Source organism: Mustela nivalis (assembly GCF_964662115.1).
Source record: "Mustela nivalis genome assembly, chromosome: 7".
Taxonomy (NCBI): Eukaryota; Metazoa; Chordata; class Mammalia; order Carnivora; family Mustelidae; genus Mustela; species Mustela nivalis.
In genome coordinates this window covers 63,282,392-63,301,699 of record NC_139026.1, presented here as the reverse complement: position 1 = coordinate 63,301,699, position 19,308 = coordinate 63,282,392, and the positions used below count along the sequence as shown (strand labels likewise).

The 19,308-nt window shown below is 36.9% G+C and overlaps 1 protein-coding gene across 2 annotated transcripts in view; it reads right to left on the bottom strand.

The window, feature by feature from the left end:
* Positions 1-19,308, bottom strand: part of IPO8 (importin 8) — a 192,809-nt gene that overhangs the window by 73,081 nt on the left and 100,420 nt on the right. The window lies entirely within an intron of this gene.

The following is a 19,308-nucleotide window of genomic DNA, read 5'->3' as shown; positions in this document are numbered from 1 at the left end:
GTAGCCCTTATTGGACAGCAACATGCAGAAGAATGAAAATGGACCACTTTCTTATCCCATAGGTAAATATAAATTCAAAATGGATGAAAGACCTAAATGTGAGAAAAGAAATCAAGATCCTAGGGAGGAACACAGGCAGAAACCTCTTGTACCTTGGCTAGAGCAACTTCACACTAGGTGCATCTCCACAGGTAAAGAAAACAAAACAAAAATGAGCAACCAGGACCTCATTAAGATAAAAACTTCTGCACAGCAAAGAAAGCAATCAACAAAACTAAAAAGCAACCTATGGGATGAAAGAAGATATTTGCAAATGACAGGCTGATAAAGGGTTAGTATCCAAAGTCTATAAAGAACTTATCAAACTCAACAACCAAAAACAAACAAACAAGAAAAAATAATTATCCAGTTAAGAAATGGCCAGAGGACCTGAATAAATAATTTTCCAAAGAAGACCTCCAGATGGCTTACAGACACATGGAAAGATGCTCAACATCACTCATCATCAGGGAAATACAAATAAAAACCACAAGGAAATACCACCTGACACCTGTCAGAAGGGCTAAAATTAACAGCACAAGAAACAAGTATTGGTGAAGATATGGAAGACAGGGAATCCTTTTGCACTCTAGGTGAGAATGCAAACTGATGCAGCCACTATATAGAGATTCCTCAAAACGTGAAATATAGAATTACCCTATGATCCAGCAATTGCACTACTAGGTGTTTACACAAAGGATACAAAAATACAGATTCAAAGGGGTACACACACCCTGATGTTTATAACAGCACTATCAACCATAGCCAAACTATGGAAAGTGTCTAAATATCCATCGACTGATGAATGGGTAAAGAAGATGCAGCGTGTATGCAATGGAATATTACTCAGCCATCAAAAGGAATGAAATCTTGCCATTTGCAACAACCTGGATGGAACTAGAGTGTATTATGCTAAACAAAATAAGTCAGTGAGAGAAAGACAAAGACTATTATTGCATTCATATGTGTTATTTAAGAAACAAAACAGATGAACATAGGGGAAGGGAAGGAAAAATAAGTTAAAAACAGAGGGAGGTAAACCATAAGCAACTCTTAACTATGGAGAACAAAATGAGGGTTGCTGGAGGGAAGGTGGTTGGGGGATGGGGTAATTGGGTGACAGACACTAAGGAAGGCATTGTTGGGATGAGCCTTGGGTGTTATATGTAAGTGATAAATCACTAAATCTCTACTTCTGAAAACAATATTATGTCATACATTAACTAACTAGAATTTAAATTAAAAATTTGGAAGAAAAAAAAACACTCTGAATATGTCATCCCACTGCCTTCTAGCCTTTATTGTTTCTGTGAAGTCAGGTGTTAATCTTATGGGGATCCTTTGTGATGATTTGTGGTTTTTCTCTTTCTATGTCCAAAAATTTCTTACTGTCTTTTTGCAGTTTGAATATGATATGTGTTGGTGTCAGTTTGTTTAAATTTATTCTACCTAGAGTTTGTTGAGTTGCTTGGTTTTGTAAATAAATGTTTTAATTAAATGGAATATTTTCAGTCATTACTACTTCAAATATTTTTCTGCCTTTCTTCTTCTATTTTTTTTCCTTTAAATATGGAACCTCTGTGTATTCCTCTCTCTACTTCATCTGGTTTATATCATATCTACAGTCTTACACTCCTTTCATTGCTTCATCCAATGATATGCTTACCTAAGAAGATGATCCCTTCACTTTTAGAGATGTGTTTTGGTTGCTGCTTTTGATATTTACTACTCTGGATACCCCTGGGCACCACCTTTCTCTGTCTCTTTGCCAGCACTTGAAACCCATTCAGACTGAGTCTGGTCCACACCAGGTCTAAGAAAGGTGCTACTGATCTGGAAAATTCCTATTGATGATTTCTGGGGACTGTTGCTGCTACATCCCTCTGTGATCTATTACTCTCATTTCTGCCGTCTACTAGATTTCTGAATTCTGATGACCTCCATTGCTTTTAAAAACCCTTCCATTCAACTTAGAATTCATGAATTTTCTATTTCCTAGCTTCACAAAAATTGAGTTTGTGCCTTTAAAATGTTTTTTTCCCTATGGTTTTCAGAAGAAGTCATAGGAAGATTTATAATTAAACTACCACCATATTTATACCAAATGTCCCTAAAATATGTGTAAAAATTTCTAGCATATTTGCAAAATCTGTGTACAATGTTCAGAAGAAAGATAAACACAAAGATCAAAAACAAAGCTGGCTCTGAGTTTCAGTCAGATATTGTGACTGTTTTGTACATTTCACTGCATGACTTTTAAGGTGTTGGGATCAGAGTGATGTTACAGGAGATTGGTCACATGTCTAAGATGAATTTTGAACAGGATTGGGAAAATGGCTAAGCAGGACAAGCAGGACCAACATCAAATATGGAGTTCCATAATTTTCCGTGATTATCTTCAATTAATCTTGGGGAAATGAGTCAATGATGCAAAGAAAGAGAGGCAATGGATTTTGCAAAGGGAATAGAAGATGCAAAAGGAGAGGATATGTGGGGATAATGAGTAGGACCAGAAAATAAAATGATTTCTTTCTCTGATTAGACAAGTAGTCACACAAAAGTGGACATATGGCTTTGCAAAATTGCAGTACAATTAATGTACAGTGTTATATTTGTTTCATTTATATAATACAATGATTCAACAAATTTATGTATTACTCAGCACTCACCATGAAAAGTGTATGCTTAATCTCATTCACCTATTTACCCATCCCCCCAACCCATCTCCCCTCTGGGAACCACCAGTTTGTTCTCTGATTTTAAGAGTCTGTTTTGTGGGCACCTGGGTGGCTCAGTGGGTTAGGCCGCTGCCTTTGGCTCAGGTCATGATCTCAGGGTCCTGGGATCAAGTCCTGCGTCGGGCTCTCTGCTCGGCAGGGAGCCTGCTTCCCCCTCTCTCTCTCTGCCTGCCTCTCCGTCTACTTGTGATTTCTCTCTGTCAAATAAATAAATAAATAAAATCTTTAAAAAAAGAGAGAGCATCTGTTTTGTTTCTTAAATTCCACATTTGAGTGAATCATATGGTATTTGTCTTCATCTGACTTATCTTGTTTAGCATTATACTTGATGCAAATGGCAAGATTTCATTTTTTTTGGCTGAGTAATATTCTAGTGTATGGGGCGTGTGTGTGTGTGTGTGTGTGTGTGTGTGTGTGTGTGCACACACCTCTCCGTTATCCATTGATGTAGTGATGGACACTGGGTTGTTTCCATATCTTGGCTATTCTAAATAAGTTTGCAATAAACATAGAGTGCATATATCTTTTCACATTAGTGTTTTTGTATTCTTTGGTTGAATTCCTAGTAGAGAAACGAATGGATCATGTGGTGATTTTTTCTTTTTTAATTATTTTTATTAACATATAATATATTATTTGCCCCAGGGGTACAGGTATGTGAATCATCAGGCTTACACACTTCACAGCACTCACCATAGCACATAACCTACCTGGTGTCCATAACCAACCACCCTTTCCATAACCCCCTCCCCCGAGCAACCCTCAGTTTGTTTTGTGAGATTGAGAGTCTCTTATGGCACTGGGTATGGTGCAAAAACAATGAATATTGTTACACTGAAAAAAAATTTTAAAAAAAATTTTTTTTAAAGAATCTTTTATGGTTTGTCTCCCTCCCAATTCTATCTTGTGTCATTTTTTCCTTTCCAATCCCCCAAACCCCCAACTCTGCCTCTCAAATTCCTCATATCAGGGAGATCATATGATAATTGTCTTTCTGTGGTTGACTTATTTCACTAAGCATAATACCCTCTAGTTCCATCCACATCATTGCAAATGGCAAGATTTCATTTTTTTGATGGCTGCATAGTATTCCATTGTGTGTGTGTGTGTGTATATATATACCACATGTTCTTTACCCATTCCTCAGTTGATGGACCCATACATTCTTTCCACACTTTGACTATTGTTGACATTGCTGCTATAAACATTTGGGTGCACATGCCCCTTCAGATCAATACATTTGTATCATTAGGGTAAATACTCAGTAGTGCGATTGCTGGGTCATAGGGTAGCTCTATTTTCAACTTTTTGAGGAACCTCCATGCTGTTTTCCAGAGTGGTTGCACCAGCTTGCATTCCAACAGTGTAGGAGGGTTCCCCTTTCTCCGCATCCTTGTCAGCATCTGTCATTTCCTGGCTTGTTAATTTTAACCATTCTGATGCCAAGTGATGTTGAGCATTTTTCTTGTGTCTGTTGGCCATCTGGATATCTTCTTTGCTGAAATATTGTTCATGTATTCTGCCCATTTCTTGATTGGATTATTTGTTCTTTGGGTTTTGAGTTTGATGTGTTCTTTATAGATTTTGGATACTACCCCTTTATCTGATATGTCATTTGTGAATATCTTCTCCCATTCTGCCAGTCAACTTTTGGTTTTGTTGACTGTTTCTTTTGCTACACAAAAGCTTTTGATCTTTATTAAGTCCCAATATTTCATTTTTGCCCTTGCTTCCTTTGCCTTTGGTGATGTTTCTAGGAAGAAATTGCTGTCGCTGAGGTTGAAGAGGTTGCTGCCTGTGTTCTCCTCAAGGATTTTACTGGATTCCTGTCTCACATTGAGGTGTTTCATCCATTTTGAGTCTGTTTATGTGTGTGGTGTAAGGAAATGGTCCAGTTTCATTCTTCTGCATGTGGCTGTCCAATTTTCCCAAAACCATTTGTTGAAGAGACTGTCTTTTCCATTGGACATTCTTTCCTGCTTTGTCGAAGATTAGTTGATCATAGAGTTGAGAGTCTATTTCTGACCTCTCTATTCTGTTCCATTGACCTATGTGTCTGGTTTTTTGTTAGTACCCTACATCTTGATGATTACAGCTTTGTATCAGAGCTTGAAGTCTGGAATTGTAATGCCACTAACTTTGGCTTATTTTTTCAACATTCCTGTGGCTATTTGGGATCTGTTCTGGTTCCATATAAATTTTAGGATTATTTGTTCCATTTCTTTGAAAAAAATTGATGGTATTTTGATAGAGATTGCATTAAATGCATAGATTGCTTTAGGTAGCATAGACATTTTCACAATATTTGTTCTTCCAATCCATGAGTATGGAACGCTTTTCCATTTCTTTGTCCTCCTCAATTCCTTTCCTGAGTATAGTTTTCTGAGTACAGATTTTTTGCCTTTTTGGCTAGGTTTATCCCTAGGTATCTTATGATTTCGAGTGCAACTATAAATGTTATCAACTCTTAATTTCTCTTTCTTCTGTCTTGTTGTTGGTGTATAGAAATGCAACTGATTTCTGTGCATTGATTTTTATATCCTGACATTTTACTGAATTCCTGTACATGTTCTGGCAGTTTTGGAGTGGAGTCTTTTGGGTTTTCCGCATAAAGTATCATATCATCTGCAAAGAGTGAGTGTTTGACTTCTTTGTCGATTCTGATGCTTTTAATTTCCTTTTGTCACCTGATTACTGAGGCTAGGATTTCTAGTACTATGTTGAATAGCAATGGTGATAGTGGACATCCTGCCATGTTCCTGGCCATAAGGGAAAAGCTCTCAGTTCTTCCCCATTGAAAATGATATTTGCTGTGGGTTCCTTATAGATGGATTTTATGATTTTGAGGTATGTACCCTCTATCCCTACACTATGAAGAGTTTTGATCAAGAAAGGATGCTGTACTTTGTCAAATGCTTTTTCAGCATCTATTGATAGTATCATATGGTTCTTGTTCTTTCTTTTATTAATGTATTATATTACATTGATTGATTTGCAGATGTTGAGCCAAACTTGCAGCCTTGGAATTAATCCCACTTGGTCATGGTGAATAATTCTTTTAATATACTGTTGGATCCTATTGGCTAGTATTTTGGTGAGAATTTTCACATCTGTGTTCACTAAGGATATTGGTCTGTAATTCTGTTTTTTGATGGAGTCTTTGTCTGGTTTTTGGATCAAGGTAATGCTGGCCTCATAAAATGAGTTTGGAAGTTTTCCTTCCATTTCTATTTTTTGGGAACAGTTTCAGGAGAATAGGTATTAATTCTTCTTTAAATGTTTTGTAGAATTCCCCTGGGAGGCTAGCTGGGATACCTTGTTTTTTGGGAGATTTTTGATGACTGCTTTAATCTCCTTAATGGTTATGGGTCTGTCCAGGTTTTCTATTTCATTCTGGTTCAGTTTTGGTAATTTATATGTCTCTAGGAATGCATCCATTTCTTCCAGATAGTCAAATTTGCTGGTGTATAGTTGCTCATAATATGTTTTTATGATTGTTTGTATTTCTTTGGTGTTGGTTGTGATCTCTCCTCTTTCATTCATGATTTTATTTATTCGGGTCCTTTCTCTTTTCTTTTTGATAAGTCTGGTCAGGGGTTTATCAATCTTATTAATTCTTTCAAAGAACCAGTTCCTAGTTTTGTTGATCTGTTCTATTGTTCTTTTGGTTTCTATTTCATTGATTTCTGCTCTGATCTTTATTATTTCTCTTCTCCTGATGGGTTTAGGCTTTCTTTCTTGTTCTTTCTCCAGCTCCTTTAGGTGTAGGGTTAGATTGTATACATGGGAACTTTCTTTTAAATTCTTTTGTACACAAGATTAGATTGTGTACATGAGACCTTTCTGAGACCTTTTCCTGAGAAAGGCTTGTATTGCTATATACTTTCCTCTCAGGACCACATTTGCTGTATCCTAAAGATTTTGGACAGTTGTGATTTCCTTTTTATTTGTTTCCATGAATTTTTTAAATGATTCCTTAATTTCCTGGTTGACCCATTCATTCTTTAGTAGGATACTCTTTAGCTTCCATGTATTTGAGTTCTTTCCAACTTTCCTCTTGTGATTGAGTTCTAGTTTCAGAGCATTGTGGTCTGAAAATATGCAGGGAATGATCCCAATCTTAGGGTACTGGTTGAGACCTGATTTGTGACCCAGGATGTGATCTGTTCTGGAGAATGTTCCATGTGCACTAGAGAAGAACGTGTATTCTGTTGCTCTGGGATGGAATGTTCTGAATATATTGGTGACGTCCATCTGGTCTAGTATGTTATTTAAAGCCTTTATTTCCTTGTTGATAATTTGCTTAGATGATCTGTTCATTTCAGTGAGGGGGGTGTTAAAGTCCCCTACTATTATTGTATTATTGTTGACGTGTTTCTTTGATTTGTTATTAATTGGTTTATATAATTAACTGCTCCCCTGTTGGGTTATAGATATTTAAAATTGTTAGATCTTCTTGTTGAACAGACCCTTTAAGTATTATAGTGTCCTTCTTCATCTCTTATTGTAGTCTTTGACTTAAAATCTAATTTGTCTGATATAAGGATTGCCACCCCCACTTTCTTTTGATGTCCATTAGCATGGTAAATTGCTTTCCACTCCCTCACTTTAAATCTGGAGGTGTCTTTGGGTATGAAATGAGTTTCTTATAGACAGCATATTGATAGGTCTTGTTTTTTTTTTTTTTTTAATCCATTCTGACACCCTGTGTGTTTTGATTGGGGCATTAAGTGCATTTACACTCAGGGTAACTATTGAAAGATATGAGTTTTGTGCCATTGTATTGCCTGTTAGGTGACTGTCAGTGTATATTATCTCTGTTCCTTTCTGGTTTGTGACTTTTAGTCTCTCTCTGTTTAGAGGATCCCTTTCAATATTTCCTGTAGGGCTGGTTTGGTATTTGCAAATTCTTTTAATTTTATTTTGTCCTGGAAGCTTTTTATCTCTCCTTCTATTTTCAATGACAGCCAAGCTAGATATAGTATTCTTGGCTTCATATTTTAATCGTTTAGTGCTCTGCATATGTCATGCCAGTCCATTCTGGCCTGCCAGGTCTCTGTGGGTAGGTCTGCTGTCAGTCTATTATTTGTATTGTTGTATGTTACAGACCTCTTGTCCTGAGCTGCTTTCAGGACTTTCTCTTTGTCATTGAGACTTGGAAGTTTTGTATTAGATGACAGGGTGTGGACCTATTTTTATTGATTTTTGAGGGGAATTCTCTGTGCCTCCTGGATTTTGAGGCTTGGTCCCTTCACCACTTTAGGGAAATTCTCTGCTATAATTTGCTCCAATATGCCTTCTGCCTCTCTCTTTCTTCTTCAGGGATCCCAGTTATTCTAATATTGTTTTGTCTTATGGTATCACCTATCTCTTGAATTCTCCTCTCATGGTCCAGTAGTTGTTTCATCTCTCTTTTTCTCAGATTCTCTATTCTCTGTCATTTGATCTTCTATATTACTAATTCTCTCTTCTGCCTCATTTATCCTAGCAGTAAGCGCCTCCATATTTTATTGCACTTAATTAATAGCTTTTTTTATTTCAATTTGGATAGATTTTAGTTCTTTTTATTCTCCAGAAAGGGATTCTCTAGTGTCTTCCACTTGTGGCTTTTTTGAGCCCAGGTAGCACCTTGATAATCGTCATTCTGAACTTTAGTTCTGACATATTGCTAATGTCCATATTGATTAAGTCCCTAGCCATCAGTATTGCCTCTTGTTTTTTTGTTTTGTTTTGTTTTGTGGTGACTTTTTCTGCCTTGTCATTTTATCAAGATAAGAATAGATGAATGAGAGAACAAAATACTAAAAGGTTAGCAATGACCCCAGAACAAGATAAACTAGCCAAATTGGAGGAAACCCAAAACTGGGGTGAAGAAATGAGAAAAAATTATATCTCTATCTCTATCTATATTAGACTGGTGAATAGAATAGAGCACCACACTTGATTTTGGGTGTATTTTGGTCCTTTAGAAGAAACTGTCTCCCAAAACATTAAAGAAAGAAGTATATCTCTCTTCCATCCCTTCATGTTTATATATATATATATACAGAGTATATATACAGATATATAGTATGTATACAGATAAGTATAATATAATAATGTATAGATATAATATATATAATATATAGATATATACAATATGTATATATACGGTTATATGTTAAATTAATATAATAATATTAATATATATTATTATATATTATGTACATAATATATATTATATATACCCTATATCTGTATAGGCTAAACATAAAGAAGGGATGGAAGATGACTGTGAAGATGAAAATTAAAGAGGATTCTAGAAAAGGAATTAATAAGAAATTGGTTGAAAAAAGAAAGGAAAAAAAAAAAGAGGAAAGAAGGTAGTCAGGCTGGAGACTAGAACAAAGCCATGTGCTAGATTTAGGGTTTATTTTGATCTGTTAGGAGAAACTGTCTACCTGGATCTTCCACTTGTGGGTCCCTTCTCGAAGAACAGTGGCCCAGCTGTGCCTAAGATCACGGTTTAAGGTAACCCCAAGCTTAGAGCCCCCTCCTTGGCTCCATCTCTGCAGCTGGCTTCCCCACTCCAATACCTGGGAACTCTGCCACACTCAGGCACCCCAGGTCTTTCTGTGACCCTGAGGGTCCTGAGACCACACTAACCCAGCAAGGATTCTACCCCTACTTAGCCTCTGAAGCAACGTCCCTCAGTGGAGCAGACTTCTAAAAGCTCTGATTTTGTGCTTTGCTGCTCTACTGCTTGCTGGGAGCCAGCCTTTCCCTGCTGCAGTCTTTCTTCCTGTATATCTCCTCAGATTCACTTGTCTGTATGTCCTACCTTCCAGAAGTCAGTTGCTTTTCTGTTCATAGAATGGCTGCTTTTCTTCTCTTCGATCTCCTATTGAGTTTGTAGGTATTCAGGATGCTTTGATAACTAGCTAGCTGAACTCCAGGGACCCAGTGATATTTAGGTCTCCTACTCCTCAGCCATCTTGCCTCACTCTTATTTATTTCTATTCTAATCTTTATTATTTCCTTCTGCTTGTTTTAGGTTTTATTTGTTATTCTTTTTCTAGCCGCTTTAGATGCAAGGTAAGGTGCTTATTTGAGATTTTTCTGCTTCTTGAGGTAAGCCTGTATTGCTAGAAATTGCCCCTCTTAGAACAGCATTTTCTTTTTCTTTTTTTTTCCCCTAATTAATTCATGATTTATTTTCTCTACTGACATGATTAGATTCCTCTCTCATTTTGTTTTCTGATTATACCATAGAATTTTGCTTTGTGGGTACCATGAGGCTTTCATAAAACAACTTTATTAATAAATTGATTTTAAGTTGATGACAATCCTAACTTTGAAAACATTATAAAGATCTACATTTCTACTCCTCCAACCAAATTTTATGAATTTGTTTTAATTCCAGTGTAATTAACACACAGTGTCATATTAGTTTCAGGTGTACAATAGTGCTTCAACTGTTCTATACATTACTCAGTGCTCATGATGATGAGTGTACTCTTAATCCGCTTCACCTATTTCTTGAGCCCACCTCCCTTCTGGTAATCACAGTTTGTTCTCTATATTTAAGAGCATGTTTCTAAGTTTGTCTCTTTTTTTTCCTTATTGTTTTATTTCTTAAATTCCACATATAAATGAAACCATATAGTACTTCTTTCTCTGACTTATTTTACTTAGTATTATAACTTCTAGAGTGATCAATGATGTTGTAAATGGCAAGATTTCATTTTCTGTGGCTGAAAATGTAGCATATGTACTACCTCTTTATACACTCATCTCTTGATGAACAGTAGGGTTGCTTCAGTGTCTTGGCTATACTAAATAAGGCTTCAGTATACATAGAGGTGCATATATCTTTCTGCATTAGTGTTTTTGTATTATTTCAGTAAATATCCAGTAGTGAAATTACTGACTCATATGGTGATTCTATTTTTAATTTTTTGAGGAACCCCTATACTGTTTTTCACCATTTTGCCCTCCCAACAACAGTGCATGAGGATTCCTTTTTTCCCCACATCCTCACCATCACCTTTTGTTTCTTGTGCTGTAGATTTAGCCATTCTGACAGATGCGAAGTAATATCTCATTGTGGTTTTAATTTGCATTTCCCTGATGGTAAGTGATAATGAATATCTTTGCATGGGTTTGTTGGCCATCTGGATGTCTTCTTTGGAGATATGTCTGTTCATATCTTCTGCCCATTTTTCAATTTATTTAGTGTTGAGTGTTGAATTGTTTATTGAGTGTTGAATTGTTTAAGTTCTTTATATATTTTTGGATACTGACACCTTGTCTGATATATCATTTGCAAATCTCTTCTTCCATTCAGTAGGTTGTCTTTTTGTTTTCTTGATTTTTTTTTCCTTTTCTGTGCAATAGCTTTAATTTTTATGTAGTCCCAGGGGTTTATTTTTGCTTTTGTTTTCCTTGCCTCAGGAGACATAGAAAAATATTGCTACTTCAGATGTCAGAAATTACTGACTGCTCTCTTCTAGGAATTTTATAATTTCAGGTCCCACATTTTGCTCTTTAATTCATTTTTACTTTATCTTTGTGTGTGGTGTGAGAAAGTGGTCCAGTTTCATTCTTTTGCATTTAACTGTCCAGTTTTCCCAGCACCATTTCTTGAAGAGATTGTCTCTTTTCCATTGTCTGTTCTTGCCTCCTTTGTATACCATATAATCACGAGTTTATTTCTGTGCTCTCTATTCTGTCCCAGTGATTTATGTATCCATTTTTTGTGCTAGGACTCTACTGTTTTGATTACTGTAGCTTTGTAGTATAACCTAAAATCTTGGATTGTGATATCTCCAGTTTTATTTTAAGACTGCTTTAGCTGTTTGGGATCTTTTGTGGTTCCATACAAATTTTAGTATTATGTGTTCTAATTATGTGAAAAAAATGCTATTGGTATTTTGATAGATTGCTTTAAATGTATTATAGAGTGCTTTGGGTAATATAGATATTTTAACAATATTTGTTCTCCCAATCCATGATAATTTCTCTTTATGCTACTTCATTATTCATATATAGAAATGTAATGAATTTCTTTATATTGATTTTGAATCCTGCAAACTTACTGAATTAATTTATCAGTTCTAGTAGCTTTTTGGTGGAGTCTTTAGGGTTGTCTATATAGTCTCATGTCATCTGCAAATAGTGACAATTTTACTTCTTCCTTACCAATTTAGATGTCTTTTATTTCTCTTTCTTGTGTGATTGCCATGGCTAGGACTTCCAGTGCTATGCTGACTAAAAGTAGGGAAAATTGACATTCTTGTCTTATTCCTGACATTAGGGGAGACTCAATTTTTCACCACTGAAAATGATGTTAGCTGTAGGTTTTTTATTACAGCCTTTATTATGTTAAGGTACACTCCCACTAAGCCTACTTTCTTGAGGATGAATAGATGCTATACTTTGTCAACTGCTTTTTCTGCATCTATTGAAATGATCATATGGTTTTTATCCTTTCTCTTGTTGATATGATGTATCACATTGATTTCTGAATATTTTTAAGCATTTTTATTTATTTATTTGACACAGAGAGAAAGATTACAAGTGGGCAGAGAGGCAGACAGAGAGAGGGAGAGAGACTCCCAGCTGAGCAGAAATCCTAATGTGGGGGCTTGATCCCAGGACCCTGAGATCATGACCTGAGCCAAAGGCAGGTGTCCCTGGTTTGTGAATAGCGAACCACTTTTGCTTCCCAGGAATAAATTCCACTTGATGGTGGTGAATAATTTTTTTAATGTATTATTAGATTCAGTTTGCTAATATTTTGTTGAGGATTTTTGAATCTATGTTCATCAGAGATATTGGCCTGTAGTTCTCTTTTTTTGTAGTGTCTTTATCTGGTTTTGGTATCAGGGTAGCACTGGCCTCATAGAATGAATTTGGAAGCTTTCCTTTGTCTTCTAATTTTTGAAATAGTTGCAGAAAATAGGTATTAACTCTTTAAATGTTCAGGAGAATTCACCTGTAAAGCCATCTGGTCCTGGACTTTTGTTCGTTGTAAGTTTTTTTTATTATTATTATTACTGACTTATTTTTATTGCCTGTAATCCACCTGTTCAAATATTCTGTTTCTTCCTGGTTCAGTTTTAGAAGGTTTATATTTCTTCCTGGTTCAGTTTTAGAAGGTTTATATGTTTCTACGAATTTGTCCATTTCTTCTAAATTGTCCAATTTGTTGGTGTATAGTTTTTCACAATATTCTCATAAAATCTTTTGTATTTATTTTTGTAGTGTTGGTTATTTCTCCTTTTATTTCCAATTTTATTTATTTGAATCCCCTCTACCTCTCTCTCTGTCTCTATCACCATCTCCCTTTCTCTCCCTTATGAGTCTGGAAAAAGGTTTATTAAGTTTGTTGATCTTTTCACAGAACGAGCTCCTGGTTTCATTGATCTGTTCTATTGGTTTTTTTTTTTTTTTCCATTTCACTTATTTCTACTCTAATCTTCATTATTTCCTTCCTTCCATTAGAGACAGTTCCTTAGGTTCTAACAGGATGCCTGGTGGTCTGCAGAGAGGAAGTCCTGGTCAGCTATTGGGAAAGTCAGAGGCCTGTCCTGACAGTATTTGAAACCATTGGCCCAAGATGGCTGACAAAATAGGCCAGAAACCCAAGGCCAAATAAGGAGGAAAAAGCTGAAACCCTGCTTTCAAAAACTCCATCCCCCCTCCCCAAGTAATGAATATCCCCCCCCTTGTCAACAACTGTTAATAAAAGATAGAAACCAGGGAGCACCTTGGTGGTTCTGTCAGTTAAGCATCCAACTCCTGATCTCAGCTCAGGTCTTATCTCAGGGTCATTCAGGGGATAAAAGGGGGAAGGAAGGGACAGAAGGGAAGGGAAGGAAGAAAGGGAAGGAAAAAAGAAAGGAAAGGGAAGGAAGGGAAGGAAAATTTAGGAAAGGAGAGAAGGAAGGGCAGGAGAGAGAGAAAGAAAAAGAAAAAGATACCTGAACCTCCAAGCTCATCTCTCTCTCTCTCTCTCTCTCTCTCTCTCTCTCTCCAATTTACCTGCTCTCACATTTCAAGAGTGTATTTTTTCATTAATAAACTTTTCCACTTGTGTCACTCATCCACCCTGTTGTGTGTCTTGAATTCTTTCTTGTAACAAGACCAAGAATCATCAGTGACATCTTTGGGATGAGCTGGGTTAAGGTCTCAGGGTCCTGGAGTCTCCCCAGTTTACCCAGCACCATCTTTTGGCAACCATGTAGGTAATGGTGTGTTAAGTGACCTTATTCATCAGTGAGTCTCAAACTTTTGCCTACCTTGTGCTGGAGAGTTTCTTAGTCACTCCGTTGTTCTATTGTCTCTTTCTGATCTACCTGAGAACTAGATGGTCCAATAGCATTTACGATAGACTGATTTTCAGCTCTGAAGAATAAAGGGACACTTGCTCCTCCTAGTCAAAAAGCACTCTTAGGTGACTAAGAGTTTTATGTAAGTGTCAGAGATTATTTCTCAGGAGGTACAGAGGTCCCATAGGGCTTTCCATCTCACTGGTAATTAAAACCTTGGCTCATCCATGAACACACATGTAAGGACTGACCCTCCAGTGCTCTGAGACCCCCTCCCCCAGTTGTCTTAGACTTCCAGTGGGAGAAACTGAGATATGTAAAAGAGTGGTTAATGGTCATTCATGGAAGTGACACTCACATGCAGCACACTGAGATTCATTACACTAATCCTTGGTATTAGTGCACTAATCCTTGTATTCCCAGATGATCTCTACCTCTTCAGAAATCTTTCTTTTGGTCCTTCTATTATGTGTTAAGCATCTTGTATTTATTTATCTCATCTTGTCTTTTTTTTTTTTAATAAAGATTTTGTTATTTTAGAGAGAGAATGCACACACATGAGCAGGAGGTGGGACAAAAGGAGAGGGAGAGTATCTCAGGCAGGCTCTACATCTAGCACAGAGCCAGACATGGGGCTCAGTTTCATAACCCTAAGATCATGAACTGAGCAGAAATCATGAATTGGACACTTAACTGATAGCCACCCAGGCAGCCGTCTCTCTCTTTTTTTTTTTTTTTTGAATCAACTACAGACTCACTCCTCTTAGCCCATTCACATTTGTTCCCTCAGACAACTACCAGAGATGGGACAACACAAAGCTGACACCAAGAAGAGCAGGTTCACTTTGAAAGATTATCTTGAGAATGGCAGAGACTTGTCCTTGTATTGTGGAGTATCTGCAAGATTTATTTCACACTCTGGTACTCCATGTTGAGCCTCAGCTGGCCCTTCTCATACCTACTTCAGGACTCTCCCTTGCTGATAGAAGGGCACAGAGAGATCTGTGGGATGTTCTGCTGCCCAACACAGAGATCCTGTAACTCTCACTGTTTTGCTTGTATGGATCACCATAAAATGGGCTATAAGCCAGTTATACCCTAGCAAGGGACCCCACCCAACAAGATTTTCCCTGTGAGTTTGCGTTAGTCACCATTTAACTGAATCCCATTCAACTCAGGCAGTTCAGAAAGTCAGAGGAAAATGGGACATAGAGGATAGTTCTATCTAGATGGGCTACAAAGCAGAAGAGATCAAAATGTTCCTGTGAGTCAGACAAGAAATGCTTAGAAAATCTAAGGCAACCCCTATCCTTGGCAACCATTGTTTGCCACCAATTGTCAAGAGACCTAGCAGAATGAAGAGAATGAGATATTTCAAGATCTTGAAATCATAATGATATCCACTTCTGAGTAGTCCACCTCAGTACTTCAGGGCTACTTATTGAACATTGCTTTTATCATTCCTATCATGATCTTCAGGAGGGCCATCACTCCCGTCACTCTAGGTGCCAGGATGAGGCACAGGCCCTAGAACAAAGGTTGGCCAGTTCATAACATAGCATGTTAGCCACGCTGTGATGACAGGGGGCAAATGGACAGCAGGCTGAGGATGCCCACAGTCCACTCACCATCAGAAATCTCTGTAAGAGTTCCTAATTAAGGTCCTATTGAGATCCTGGGAGAAAATCAGCTCTCTTCAGGATAGTAAGACTCCAGGCTTCTATAACATTCTCAGGAGATCAGAGCCCCCTGTTGGGAACAATGAGAGCCCATGTTTTTTTGCTCCTTTTCTCATTAAAGTAGTTATCTCTCCCTGAAGACAATGGAAAAATCTGTGTCCATCCCCAAATTCTCTCCTAAAATGTATCTTGAGACACTGGGACCAGTTCCCACTAGAAAGCTTAGAAAGAAAAACACTTATCTTCTTTTGTAACACTGCTTGGCCCTGATGTAAACTAGAGGACAGGGAAGTCTGACCAGAGAATGGTAGTCTTAACTATAATACCATATTACAACTTGATCTCTTCTGGGGAGGGAAAAAAAGGGGTACCAATCTCCCATATGGTCAGGTCTTTATGGCCTTATACCAAAACTCTGATCTGTCCATACCCTTTCAGGATGTCCAAGGACACCATTCTCCTTACCCTCTACCCCTCAACCCACTGTCAGCTGATCAACAGCCTCAGGCAGTTCTACTTCTATTAATCTACCACTTCACCTGTGTTCTGTCCTGTTCTCTGTGTGCCCCTCCTCTCCTCTCTTGTAAATGGGTTACTGACAAGATTGTACAAGCCTCCCCCTGTTTTTCCTGAGTCTCTTGTTTTGTTTGTGTCTTTTGTGTGTCAGATCTGCAACCTATCTTGAGAGAATTGAATGAATATTGCCCAATTTTTGGTATGGGGGGCTTCTCCCTCATTCATATCCCAGGTTAATTGCTATGATAATTGGAGCCAATTGTCTGTGGTTAGTCTACCTATGAATGCAGGCTGCTGTCAGTGTATTCTCATCCTGTCAAAACTCCTTTTGTTTTAGGGAGGCTCCCTGTCTTCTCTGACCCAGCATGGACTGCCTATTCTCACTATTCATTGTGGAAAGAAAACATGCATCTGTTCAGCTGTTCAACCTGATGAGTAAGTTCACATATGTGCACATTAGGATCCTCTTTCTCTGCCTTCTGGGTTTTTATCTGCTTCCAGCCTTGCTGGCTGCATTTCAGCATTAGCAGCTGAGCCCCTGTGCCCTGCCTCCCCCACTCCTGTTTCTACATTACCATGGACATGGCTTGCATAACCATCTCATATACCATCCTCTGTGCCTCTGCCACCATTGGCTCCTTCTCTCCCTACCCTCACTGTTGAGGAGCAAAGAGCACCCCAAGCTATTGGGCTACCTCCTTATGAAGTTCAAACTGAAGCACTTCCCAAATCAGCATGAAGGCACCCAAGGACTTCCCTGGACTTAAACCATCTACTCGATTTCCCCGCAGGAGTCCCAAGTAAAATTGACACTGGGAGCAAACTGATTGACTTTTTAGAGGATACAAGCACCACATTCAAGGTTGTTCAGTTAATTAAAATAAACATGTTTTTAGAGTTATCAACATTACATATAAAACTTCTATTCTTACAAGGTTTAATAAAGATCAAATAAGCTCATGTTATCTCTGTTGCGATTTGCCAACAAAAAGACAACTCAAATTGATGGTTAATTTGTCTGTCTCATAGAAGTTTTCATGGGCAGTTGTTAACAAGTTAATAACAAGTCTTAATAACAGACAAAAAGGTTTGTAGCTAAAACTTTTGAATATCTTTCAAAATATTTGCTAACCTAAAACATTCAAATTTTGCTAAGTTAAATGATAAATTAGGCTAAATTCATTGGATAGCTAAGTCTTTTCCAAATAAAATAGAATACTAAAGCATTGATCTACTGAATGTAGGTTTGTCTGATTTGGGCTTCTTATTGCAGAGAAACTGAGGATACTTGGATTTGGTAGTAAACATGTCTTAAGCTTTACTAAAGTTGTATTATGTTAAAAAAAAAAGGTGTTTTTAGAAATTATGAAATATATTCATAAATTTCTGATCTAAAGAATTCTGGTATAACAGAGTTCACAGTTACTACTTAGTTTTCATCGGAGACTAATTTTCTTAAAGTAAAATTCTTCTAAATGTAATTGAAAATGATAAGGGAAGCAACTCTGCAGGTAGGAGTAGGAAGTGTTTAGGAAAGGGGTGAGGGATGAGGATACATTTTTGTTGAGGTAAAAGAAAGTAATTTTTTCCTAAAACAAGAGAGAGAAGGCTGAGGACAATCTGAGTGAAAAAGAGAATTGTAAAAGGTTTATAAAGGGAAAACTTAGGAAAGAATTTTGTAATCAAGACTGAGATTGGAATGGATGAATTTTTAGGAGGGCACTGGTATAACATTGAAAGTGGTTTACTCTCTGTTAAAAATACAAAGTTTTCTTGGATTGTTGGTCTGTTCTTGATAAGAAATTGTAAACAAATGTGGGTTTTTCTTTTCTTTGTTGGCCCAGAAAACCAAAATTTCTGTGTTTTGTCTATCAGGTCTTTGATTACTTAAGAGAACTAAAATTTCTCAGTATTAAAGTTTTGTTTACAATTGTATAACCTTGTGTAGAATCTCTTATTGCCATCTTGGTTTAATTAGACAATTAAATATTAAGTTTTATAATGATCTGTCATCCTACTTAGGCACTCTAAAACTTTCTCAGGTTTTTAACAAATTTCCCAAGATTTGAGTTCTAAATGAAGTCTTTGTCTAATTAGGTTTGTATCCTTGAAATCTTAAATTATATAGAATCATTGTCCAAAAAATATTGATAAACCTTTTTAGGTTGTATTTTAAGAGTACGTGATATAACTATTCCAGAAAATATATGAAACCCCTGAAGTTTTAATATGTCCTGGCAAAAAGTCATCACTTTACATTCTAATTACTAAAATGTTATGTCACAGAAATAACCAGATTTCCTTGTTACCTGCATGATAATGAACTCTTACCAGATCTTTAACCATGTCCACTTTTGAGTCTTTTGTTATTTATGATTACTGTTCTGAAGCTCCTGCAGAATGTTTCTCATCTTCAAGGATATTCATGAAAACGACTTTTGATAAATACAGATTTCTAATATCTTTAAGATTATAAAATTAAACTGGGTAGGAATTTCTGGAACTAATGTAAAAGCTGCATTCAAAAAGAATGAGAATTAGTAACATGGGACTGAATGAATTGAGAAAGATGATTATGGTTTTTATGACTCTTGTTTAAAACATTGCTGGTTCTCTTATGTTGGCTCTACCAGATTTAAGGAAACATCTTCCCTTAAGAAGATAGATGTGATAAAATATGATAAAATATTCTTTTGTGAACAAACTGACACATTTAACTTTTCTATCAGAACCCTCCAGAGTTCAGAAACTGTCAGTAAGTATTCTCTCTTTCATGGCAACTGCAGTTGTTTACATAATTTCAATAGGAATCTGTTCTTGTAACTGGAGACCATTGGAAACATTGATTATATTATCAAGGCTTTGACTGGAATGTCATATTTGAGAGCAGCATGCATATGCATATTACAGATATGACCACACAGCTTTAAGGAATTAAAGCTTGATGGAGCCGATAAAACCCCTAGGAAATGTTGGCCAGACACCTTACTCAGAGTTCCCAGCAGCCTTACCAGGTTGAGTATA